General features: G+C 43.6%; 1 long non-coding RNA gene across 1 annotated transcript; it reads left to right on the forward strand.

Moving 5' to 3' along the window:
- Positions 1 to 1,887: 1,887 nt before the first annotated feature.
- LOC112396542 (uncharacterized) lies at positions 1,888 to 4,707 on the forward strand. The gene is made up of 3 exons (XR_003002593.1): positions 1,888 to 1,987; positions 2,764 to 2,889; positions 4,407 to 4,707. It is a non-coding gene; the product is annotated as an uncharacterized LOC112396542 (long non-coding RNA).
- Positions 4,708 to 10,530: the final 5,823 nt, after the last annotated feature.

Consider the following 10,530-nt stretch of genomic DNA (forward strand, 5'->3'; position numbering starts at 1 on the left):
GTCTTACCCACTGAACCACCAGGGAAGTCCCTGTCTTTGATTTTTTGATGTTTGAAGACGATGTGCCTGGGCATAGGGTTTTCTTTTTTGTTGTTGTTGTTTTTGTATTTATTCTTTAGTATTTAGTATTTATCCTGAGTTGTGTTCTCTGAACTTCCTGGGTATGTGGGATGATGTCTAATATTAATTTGGGGGTAATTTATCAGTTATTATTGCTTCAAATATTTCTTATCTTTTTTTCTTTCTTGTCCTTCTGGTATTCGCATTATGCCTATGCCTATGTTACACCTTTTGTAGTTGTTCCATGGTTCTTGGATATCCTGTTCTTTTTTATTTTCAGTCTTTTTTCTCTTTGCTTTTCAGAGCCCACATTCTAGAATTCTGTGTCTCAACTGCCCACTGATTTCCCTTCATCCCCACTGCTGTGGTGCAGCAAACACATATACACTGAGGGAGCTCTATGGTAAGGATTACTCAGCTATGACTGAGTGAGGTGTAGGCATCCATGTGTCTGTCTTTCCCTTTGGGCACTCAACTTCCCCTCTGCTACCTTTCAGTCTGGAACATGGCCTGGGAAGCCAGAGTTGTTCAGAGAATGGGCTCTATTTTTGTGTGTCTAGGATCCTTTAGTCAATACTTCCACGAACTTAGGCTGGTTATTTAACTTCTTTTGCTTCAGTTTCCTCTACTGTAAAATGGGCATGATGATAATAGGACTGAAATGTAAAGTATGTAGCAAAAGATGCTATTCCTTTATTCCTTGCTAATACTGGCCACATATATTGAGGCCTACCAGATGCCAGGTGTTGTTCGGAGTGCAAGTTTTGGTAGGTAGAATAAGGAGAGATGGTGTGATGTGAGAGTGAGGGGTGCTAAGGACATGACATGAGAGAAAAAGAAAGAGCACCAAAAAAGGAGTTAAGAGTTGCAGAATAGCCAAAGCTGAAGTTTAGTTCAAAACAAACTTCATTTCTTTTGCAGTTCCAATTTTCCTAGACCAACTCCTGACTGATTATCCAGAACCTCTAAACACCAGGAATGTGGATGAGGGAGGGAGTGAGAACCGATATCCCAATTCTCCCCAGCTCTCCCTCCAAGGAATCCAGGGCTTCATTTGGACCCTTTTAAACCCCTCGCTCCTGTACTGTCTTCCTGGCAGAGGCTCTCTAACTCCACTTACTTGAACAGATGAAGGCAGCTCAGATTCAAAGTTCTGAGTGTTTTTCGCCATGTTCCAGCTGAGTCATCCAGGTCAGCACAAGGTTTTCCTAGTCCAGGATGTGGAAGATGGCATTTTAACTGCAGCTGGAGATTTCACAAATCCAGAAAATGCCAGAGGAAAGGACTAAGGGAGTAACCGAGGGTGGGTCATGTGAACAGCAGCCCTCCTTAACATTTGTTCAGGGCTTCCCAACCAGCCAGGGACAAACACAGGAGAGGTTCAGTGACCTTCTCAGGATCGCACAGCTCAAAAGAAAATGGTGGGGCTTCCTGATGCACATTTCTTAATTTGTTTGTTTGTTTTTTAGTGACCTGTTGACTACCTCCTGTTATTTGAACTGTTACAGTTTTCCAGCCTTGATCAGACTATAATTGCATAAGAAAAAGCATAAGAATATTCTTACAATCTCAAGGTAGAAAAGGATTTCTTCACTAAGACACGGAGGAATCAACTGCAAAAGAAAATATTATTTATGGTGGGATCTTTTGGATATAAATTAAAAATTTTTAATGTAGTCAAATTTATCAAAGAGTAAACACCAGCTACTGATGGGGAGAAGATAACTGACCGTCATAATCACCAAAGGAAAAATATCCAGCCCATAAGAAGAATTCCTACATCAATAGGAAGAAAAAGCTAAAATATCCAATAGAAAAATAGGTTAAGGACATAACCCAGCAACACACATAAGAGGAACCAGAATAAGAAATAAATATGAGCAATGCTCCGTCTTCCTAGAAATCAAGAAATTTCAATTAAACAACGGTGAGATCTCAATTCTCTATAATATCTCCAATACTTGGGGGTGTCAGACTTTTCCTTTTTTGTCAGTCTGATGAGTATGAAATGGTAACTCTTATGTAATGCTGGCAGGGACGTGAATTGGTACAACCAATGTGGAGAATAACTTGATAACATATAAAGATGTGTCTACAATTAGACTCATCAATTTTATTCTATGTGTCTACTTCTCAGAGATTTTCACACATATGCCAGGATACACAGGTGAGAAAGTTTCATTTGTGGCATGTTCATCATTGTGAAAAACTGGAAATAACATAAATATCCATCAACAGAAGAGTGTATCAGTAAATTGTGCTATATTCACACAGAGGAAGCTTCTATAGCAGCTAAAATTAACAAAATAAAGCTACATGTATGTATCTACAGGTATAAATCTCAAAGACATTACTGATGAGAAAAGCAAGTTGCAGATGGATAGCATACTCTTGATATCATTTCTATAAAGATTTTAAACATGCAAAACCATAGTAAATACTGTTAATGGATACATATACATGTGGTAAAGACATTTCTTGGGAAAAATAAATACAAAATTGAAGATAGTGTTGGCTTCTATGAGGAGCAAAGGAGGGAAATGGGATTGGAAGAGATACACAGGAGGCTTCAACTATATCTGAAATGCTTTTATTTTTTTCCTTAATGTTTTGCCATATTTTATTAAATCTTTTTAAAAAGTTCTGAAGCAATCTATATGGTGGATACATAGGAGTAATTTTATTCTCTGTATTTCTCTATAGTGTGAAGTATTTCATAGTAATAAAAGAGAAAGAAATATCTCCAATGACAATGCATAGATTATTTTGGAGGAGTAAGTCTGGGGATAAGAAGACCAATTAACCTGGTTAAGAAGCAGTGGCAATAAGGTGAGTAATTGTGAAGGGCCCAGATTATGGCAAAGGAGTGGGAATGGAGGGGAAGACATTTCAAAGGTAGAATCAACTGAGCTTGGGGATTCATTATATGTGGGAAATTAGAAAAAAGAAAGAATCAAAGACGAGCTAAGAGATTCACAACTTGAAAGGCGAGTTGGCTGATACAGTTGGGAATACAGGAGGAAGATAGGCTGGGGTTGGCAGAATTGACAGGTTGTGTTTGAGGGATCCATGTGTCACTTAAGCTCAGCCGTCCGGTAGAAATGTAGGCCTAGCCCTGGACAGGGTGTCAATTACGTTTCAGCCCTGTACCTTACATGTGCCCAGGCACTTATGTATCTACCCATACACATGACTCAGGAATTTCTTCAAGCTGCCACTCTTCCTTCTCTGATGGTTTAATCGTCATATCAACTCCATCTTCTTCGGAGGATTACTGGTTTGACTCTCCATTCTGATGTCATATACTCTGACTGCTCTTTTTCTTTCCAACCTCTGATTTCTTGCTAATAGCTCCCACTGCCAAACCCACCAGAAGACAGAGGGCAAGGGAACTTGGGTGATGATGCAGCCTGTAAGAATCAGCCTTCTAGGGCTCAGAGCAAGACAGAGGAGGGTGGAGAATCGATCCTTGGTGGATATGAGGGGATACCAATGGAGAATAGCCAGGATAGCCATGTTTGGTCCAAGAGTGAGAACATAACTTGATCCCTGTCAGCAGGACGATGCTGTGCTATGACTAGCTCAGCCTAGACTATGGGTCACAGGCCGGGGGAAGAGGGTTTGTTACCAGAAGCAGGAAATTAGGAAACTTGCTAGGCCTTGAAAATCTACTACAAAGTCCAAATGAATAGTCTACTACAGTCATGCATGCAGATGTAGTAGGAAAACCACAGGAGTGCTTACTTCAGAAGAGGATGTAGTGAGGAGAGGAAATGGACAAAGCCAAAGATATACCCAACTAAAGTACTGACATTTAGGGAAGAAGTCCCAGAAGAAGAAATGCTTACAAAGTGTCTGAGAATAAGCAACCAGATTGGTAGGAGGAACCTGAGTGTGGTCTTACTAAAGCCGAGGGAGCAGAGAGTTTCAAGAAGACGATGGTCAAGAGTGTAAAATGCCGAACCAATAACGCCAAATGGAAGCGTGTAAGTGGGAAAGGGGAAGACGAGGAGGAGAAAACAGTTATAGCTTTGGAGATGACTGAATTCCCCGAAAGGGTGCACTGAAAGGAAAGAAAGAAGAGAGCCGTGGGACGATGATGAAATGATAATAACACAGATAGTCAGGAAAGAACGGAAAAGGTCAACTCAGTACATCCCGACCCCAAAACAGCTTTGTGGGGAATAAGATCTGGATTATATCTGATAATTACAGTCATTTAAAAACAGAAATGGATTCTTATATTATCCTCTTTCAATTACATCTTTACGTGGACCCATTAGATTCTGGAGCCTCCCATAACTTTCTCCATCTTTGAATTATAGCCCATCAAACTGTCTTTCTAGGGGGAAGAAGGAGAGGAGAACTGCCATCCAGCAGCAGAGTGAGGCATGGAAGACATGGAAGAGTGGTGACAGAGCACAGCTGGGGCCACAGGAGGCCCAGATCGAAGTCCCAGTTCTGCCATGACCACATTGCTAAACACAGGGCCACTTGCCCATGTCCATAGGCCTCATTTGGGGTTGGATTGGGTGCTCCCTAGTGCTGCTTTCATCTTTGACTGTCTGTGGCTCTGATCCTGAAGGGCAGGGAGGGAAACTCCTAAGGGTTCTGTGAAAGCAGCATCCCTCGATCAGCAAGGGTGCTCCCTGGTGAATAGGTCTAGCAAAGACCCCTGAAGCATTTCATTCTCAGTGCTCACAGGTGTGCTACCTGACAGGGGTCTTTGGGAGGTACTCTCCTCAAAACTCAGAGCAGATTCTAGGGCCCTTCACCAGCTTCTCTTTCCACAGGTCGACGTGGAGCAAAGGTGCCTGCTCAGCAGGCAAGGAGAGAGCCCTTAGCAGGCAAGGAGCTGGCTCAGTGCCTAGAGCAGGTGCTCAGAAAACAGGCAGGGCGTGGCCTGCGCTGGATGGAAAGTCTGAGGCTGGGTGGTGTGCTCCGGGCCAGAACACTTTGGGGGAAGCTGCCAAAATCATTCAGACAAGCACCTGGGGGAATTTCCGTTGTCCCCAAAGTACCTTTTAATTTGAAAATAATTAGGAGGCAGGTCAGAGGGTTTTTCATCACTTGGCAGCGGGTGACAGTGCCTGGTCTTGGAGAGCCACTCTATGCAGTTACAGGCTCCAATTAGGTGTGAGAAGAGGTTACTGCTGCCTGCCAGCTGGGGAAGAGCCAGGCAGCCTGTCATCTCTTGTCTCATAAATACCAGGGGCTCCAGCACCAAGCCCAGAAAGACCAATGACACCATTCATCACATAAAACTTGCCAAACACTGGAGGAAGCTCACAGGTTCTGCAGCAAATCTTTTCACCCAAGGGCCTGAGATGACACCACTCAGAGATTTCTGCAAGTAGAGATGCAGGTGATATAGCCAGTATAAGAGGACAGTCCGTTTCTGAGTTCCACCAAAAAGAAATATGAACAGAGAAGTCTATACTGATGATTTTGGAGCAGAAATGGAGTCTCATGACACAGCAAGGCAAGGAACTTCATATGAAAGGCAGCCCCCAGCACCTCTTCAACAGCCTGTGAGCCCTCACGATTGGGCTGTTTGACCTGGTTCTCACCTCTCTGCACTTTGTGCTTTCTCCTTCCTCCTTCCATTCCTTCCCTTGTCTTCCCCCTTCATCTCCAAAGCAAAAGCAAATTTCTCTCCATGTCCAGTGCAGGCCAGTTTTACTTTATTCTTTGAAGTTCTATGGCCAAAAAAACCCAGGCCCTCAGGGTCCCCAAAACATTTCCAAACAACAGCTATCAAGATAATAAAATAAGGCTTTCAAGCAATTTATAAATATTGCCTAATAGAAAGTCTTCTCAACCCTGTCCTACATCAAGAGAAAGTGAATGTTTTGATACTCAGAGGCAAAGTCAAAATAGAAACGAGTTTTCAGCTCCTCAGCCAGATTCTCTAACACACAGTGTGAATATTGGGGAAAACCCTCCTCAACTTACAAACATCCGGATCAGAATGTTCCCTCAGACACATGCTCCCAGGGCAGGAGAAGTTCCTTTTCACCTCCCATCGCTTCTTCTCTCATTTTCCTTCCCTCTCCCGAAGGACAAACCCAACCACAAGGTGACCTAGGCCACGGAGTCAGGGACGCATCTCTCCAGCTCTGCGACTGCCTCTCACCCTCAACCCATCCCCCATCTCCTGCCCCTGCTGGCAGTGGAGCAGACCCGCTGATGTGAGCAGGCGGGAGAGCAAAGGGTAGTCTCTCAACGCAGGAGGTGGCCGTGAGGACAGGGCCCCAGAGAGCGGGCAGCGTGGGGACAAGATGGCCATGATCCCACACTGCAGGACTACTGGCCACACCACCTCTGTGCCTGAATTTGAGGATATGGTGTCACTATTTTGGGGTATGTCAAGCGAGTGCCTTAAGCACTTTGATAATTTAAAATCCTAATTGACTTTTTCCTTCACATCAATTGCAGGGAAGTGATACCCTTTCTGGGATGGGATTACTTCTTTCTTTGACTGGCAGCCTGAGGCAAGTCTCTCCCCAGAACTCTGGGTTCCCAGTCAACAATTAGCAGCGGAACCTGCAGAATCCTATGGAATGTTAATGTGGGGCTGCCTGCATTTGCCAGCTTGTTGTCTTCACCACAAACCTTTAATTTCCTAGTACCCCGTTCTCCTTTAACCCCATCCCTCCCCAGACCAATACAAGCATCTGAAGGTAGATAAACCCATCAAGGGAGCTCATAACCCCAAACACCTCCATTTTATTGAAGCCAGTAAAACAGGCCAGTTAAACTTTTCCAACGCTCTTCGACTGCCACCCCCAAAACCGAAAAATATCCCAGCTCTGTCTTCAATGTATCTCTTTTACTTGTTAAAAATAGATGTTCCTGGATCTAGTATGTATTACAAAAATAAAACTCATTTGCAAAACCAACAAAGGACTTAAGAAAGTGCGTTTCCATCGATCTGAATGGGACGAGTGCAAACAGATTCAGCATTGAGCTGCCACAGCTTGATGATATTAACCTCAACATGCTATGGTTGTGACAAAAGGGTACAAGATGAATAAAGCCTAAGGAGGTAATGTATAACATGGTGACCAGAGTTGACAAAATTGTATTGCATAATTGGAATTTGCTAAGAGATTAGAACTTAAATGTTCTTACAAAAAAGAAAAAGTTAAGTGTGTGAGGTGACGGAGGTGTCCATTATAACTCAAAGGGAGGGAATCCTTTCCCAATGTAAATGTGTGTCAAATCATCACAATGTTCACTTAAATATCATATTTGTCAATTATACCTCAATAAAGCTGGAAAAGAAGGGTATGAATGTGTACTTGTCTTCAAATATAGAATAATTTAATCAGATTCTCTTCTCAATGATTTGGGGTGTAGAGTGGGTGGAGGAAGGAATGAAACTTGTTACTGACCTTTTCCAGTTGGTACCCAACAAGGGTCCTTCTGCAGGGTGTCCTTCGAGCCAGTAGAACGAGACTGAGTTTAGTTCAGAAGCAAAGGAAAGCTTTATTCTTTGATCAAAGAGTGGAGAGGTGCCAGCTCGAGCTCTAGAGTACAACTCTTCCCACAGGCAAGCTGTATCTACCTTACGTTTGGTAGTGTATATATGTCCATGCCTCTCTCGCGCTTTGTCACAGCTTATCTTTCCGCCTCCCCATATCCTCAAGTCCATTCTCTAGAAGGTCTGTGTCTTTATTCCTGTCTTACCCCTAGGTTCTTCACGACGTTTTTTTGTCCTTAAATTCCATATATATGTGTTACCATATGGTATTTGTCTTTCTCTTTCTGACTTACTTCACTCTGTATGACAGACTCTAGGTCTATCCACCTCATTACAATTAACTCAATTTCATTTCACGGCCCTGATCCTCTGTGCGAGAATCTCTCCGCTTTGCCCTCCGCACCCCTGTTGCTGTGCTCTCCTCCACGGTCCCGAAGCTTTCCCCCTCCGCCACCCGTAATCTCCGCCCGCGAAGGGGCTTCCTAGTGTGTGGAAACGTTTCCTCCTCCCCAGCTCCCTCCCACTGGTGCAGGTCCTGTCCCTATCCTTTTGTCTCTGTTTATCCTTTTTTCTTTTGCCCTACCCAGGTACATGGGGAGTTTCTTGCCTTTTGGGAGGTCTGAGGTCTTCTGCCAGCGTTCAGTAGGTGTTCTGTAGGAGTTGTTCCATGTGTAGATGTATTTCTGGTGTATCTGTGGGGAGGAAGGTGATCTCCACGTCTTACTCTCCCGCCATCTTCCTAGAAGCCCCTCTGCCATCTTGAATTGAGGTGCCGTGGGCAGCTCTTCTCCAGGCAGCCACGGAGCTGAGGTGTCAGGCTGGCCGTTAGGTGCTGGAAACTCTAATCTGACATGTTAGGTGCAAGGCCTCTGCACACGGCCCCCTATAGGCAAGTGAAACTAGACTAAGCACAAAAGAAGAGTTTAGACCTTATCTTATTATCTGTATTCCATCTTACTTTCCCTGGGGTCCGTAGTGGGCTTTGCCAGTGACGCTTTACCTCTACCACACCCTTCTGTTTCCTCATACCCTCTCGACAAAGTTTATTGTCAAACTTGTTGATCTTTTCAGAGTGTGTTATTCAAACTGGACTGATAAAAATGGTAATATGTATCCTTTATTATAAATGAGACCGTTAATTTTGAAAAGTCAAAGAAGTCACTCAATTGTGATTTTAATTAAAGCAACCTGGTCAGACAGTGGTTTTCTCTTGGGGGCACCAGAGCCAAGTCTCTCTACAAGATGAATGATAGCTTGTCCCCCTCTCTACAAGATGAATGATAGCTTGTCTCCCGTGTCCTTATTTTAGAACTATTTCTACAATTCCCGTCCAGTTATAGACACTACCGGCATCTGAGTGGCCCACTCTCATGAAGAGGGAAAACCTGGATTCTTAAGAAAACTAAAAATGCAAATACTTTGGATCTGTTGAGTGTTCTCAGCTGTGATTAGGGATGGGCACTTATTTCCACCTCTAAGAATCAGGACTTTGCTCTTTACCTGAAGTTGTTGTCAGATATGAGAAGAACTGGAAGATAAGTTTGGTAGGACAAGTACTAAATCTTGATGTGCCTTGCAGAGTGATTTCCAAGAAATTTCCTGAAAGGTTGTCCAGATAAGCAGAAAGAACAAAGGAGATTTCTTGTTACTTAGATCAAGCTATTACAATTAGAGCACCTCTGAAGAAGAAATGTTTGTACCCCAATAAGGCCCAGAGGTTCAAATCAATGAAAACGTGAGTGTCACAGGCTGGGTCCCCTGGGTAGCAAACTTGAGCAGAGAGAGCAGTGTGTGGGATGCTTCTGAAAGTGTGCTTGACACCTGCAGAAGGAAGGAGAAGAAATCAGGATTGAGCACCAGGAGAAGTTGAACTTCAATGCTGGATATCTCAATGGAAGACACAGTCAACCCTGCAGGGAGTTCTGAAGATGGAATCATATTCAGAGGGACCCCACTTTGGGAAAAGGAGGGAAAATACCTTGTATCTCTTGTTGATTAGTCACTGGATATGGGCTGCCCAGGAAAAAGGTAAGACTCTGTGTGTGTGTGTGTGTGTGTGTGTGTGTGTGTGCGCACGCACGTGTAGGTCTCTCTTTGGCTGAGGCCATCCCTGTGGGGATGGCCAGCCAAAAGCAGTTTGTCTGCCGCACTCCTGGTAGGAATAATTCTTTCCGTCTTGAAGGGAGTGCTAAGTGGAGCACCACAGTGTCTACCACGCTGAATGATGTGGAAGTGAAGGAGTTATGATAAAAGGATTGTGCCGTGAAAGCTGGTAGGATTGTTTCTTGCCTTTGCGGGAAATACAAAAGGAAGAATGCACTCAGAGTCAGGTAAGGTATTCCTTCACAAAGAACACTCTGTTGCTTATTTAGCACTGCTAGTGGATATTCTTGGCTTACCTGAACTGTGATCAAAAGGGTATAAATATTCTTATCCAAATCTAGATACCTAAAAAAAAAAAAGGGCAGGGGGTGGGGGATAGATAACCTATTCCTAGAGGACAGCTTTAGGACCCGAAGCGAGGCAGGGAGACACTCATCTTTCGGATAGTGTCTGGCCACTTTTACTTGAGCTAATCCAGGCTCATAAGTGGAGAAATTCGTGCAAATTTCTCAGTCTGTGTGTATGTACATGAATATGTTGGAGGTGTTTGAATGCATTTTTTTGTTTGTCCATTTGTTTTTTCTTTAAATTTATTTATTTATTTTACTTTTGGCTGTGTTGGGTCTTCGTTGTGGTGCGTGGGCTTCTCACTGCGGTGGCTTCTCTTGGTTCGGAGCACAGTCTCTAGGTGCGCGGGCTTCAGTAGTTGTGACACACGGGCTCTAGAGCGCAGGTTCAGTAGTTGTAGTGCATGGGCTTAGTTGCTCCACGGCATGTGGGATGTTCCCGGACCAGGGCTTGAACCCATGTCCATTGCATTGGCAGGCAGATTCTTTTTTTTTTTTTTTTTTTTTTTTTTTTTTTTTTTTTTTTTTTTTTTT

This window comes from Neophocaena asiaeorientalis, unplaced genomic scaffold (genome assembly GCF_003031525.2).
Source record: "Neophocaena asiaeorientalis asiaeorientalis breed wild unplaced genomic scaffold, Neophocaena_asiaeorientalis_V1.1 scaffold57, whole genome shotgun sequence".
In the NCBI taxonomy this organism is placed as follows: Eukaryota; Metazoa; Chordata; class Mammalia; order Artiodactyla; family Phocoenidae; genus Neophocaena; species Neophocaena asiaeorientalis.